This window comes from Echinops telfairi, unplaced genomic scaffold (assembly GCF_000313985.2).
Source record: "Echinops telfairi isolate 266 unplaced genomic scaffold, ASM31398v2 ScPeMD7_15;HRSCAF=58, whole genome shotgun sequence".
Taxonomy (NCBI): domain Eukaryota; kingdom Metazoa; phylum Chordata; class Mammalia; order Afrosoricida; family Tenrecidae; genus Echinops; species Echinops telfairi.
In genome coordinates this window covers 10,541,864-10,543,169 of record NW_022103912.1, presented here as the reverse complement: position 1 = coordinate 10,543,169, position 1,306 = coordinate 10,541,864, and positions in this window count along the sequence as shown.

Below are 1,306 nucleotides of genomic sequence, written 5' to 3'. Positions count from 1 at the left end.
TCCACAAAGTCCTCCTCCATCTCACAAAACAGATGCAATGATGCCGACTGCAGAAGGAAAGACAAGTCAGTGAATGTGTAAGTATCTCAGCGCTGGCAGGGGTCTCCACATGGAACTCAGCACCCAGGGCTGCATTGGGGTAGGTCCATGTGGCTTCTCCTTGGGGATGTCTTGCAGGAAGTCAGCCTTGCAAGTTGTAGCAGGGAACTGGCTAAGGCAGCTGGACCCTGGTCCGACCATCAAAAAGCAAGAGACCCAAGAACTAGAATGGTGAGGCTCACAGAGCAGTTTATCCCTCCGCCCTTCAATTAACCCCACATGTGTTTATCGGCCAGGTTGGCACAATAAACTACCTCGGGATCTTTTCCTTCTTACTCATTATTTGCATTTTTTGTCTGTATACTATGAAGTTTTTAACCTTAGTGCGATTTTTGTTGCTATTGTTTCCTGTTCAGTCTCCCAGCTGTGAAGCACAGGTGGAGTGGATGCGTAATGATAACAACTGATATAAGGGATATAGGGAATGCAGGGGTGAGGGATGGATGATAGGGAGGGAAAGGGGATTTGGGGGGCAACAAATGAAGGTGGGAGTGGTTAAGGAGCACTAAAATGGATTGTGAATACATACCTCATCTTAAAGGTAATGCAACCATTGGGGTGGGGGTGCTCAAAAATTGATGTGGGGGTGATGGTACAGTTATCCTTGATATAGTTGAATGATTGAACTATTGAATTATATGATAGTAAAGTACTTGCCAATAAAACTGTTTGGGGAAAAAAACAATCTCAGGCCCACTTACTGAGTCGCAGCCCACACCTTCGGACTCTTGTACTTGCCTCCCGCCGCCTGCCTTCTCCTTCTGCTGCCTTCCTGAGGTCACAAGGAAAAGACATCGTATCGGATGCCTGCTATCCAGAACCGTCAGTCTTTCGACTCCCTTGCTCATGCCAGTAAGGGCCATGATCTTCATCTGCGGGGACATGAGAATTCAGCAGCACAATGGCAGAAGACCCCCTTACCACTGTCCAAGGGATCACTGATGATTACAGCAAAGAAATAGTGAAGGCTTTAAAAAAGTTATTTGCCTGCAGGGGACTGTGATTGAGCACCCAGAATATGATGAAGTCATTCAGCTACAGGGTGACCAGTGCAAACACATTTGCCAGTTCCTTATACAAACTTGACTGCCTAACGATGACCAGCTGAAGGTTCGTGGGTTCGAAGGGCTTGTGGTCCACTGGAGCTTAAGTGAGAATTTCCTTGTAAAGAGTAGAAAATGTTCCTCTGCGCCTTGTCACACGTTTT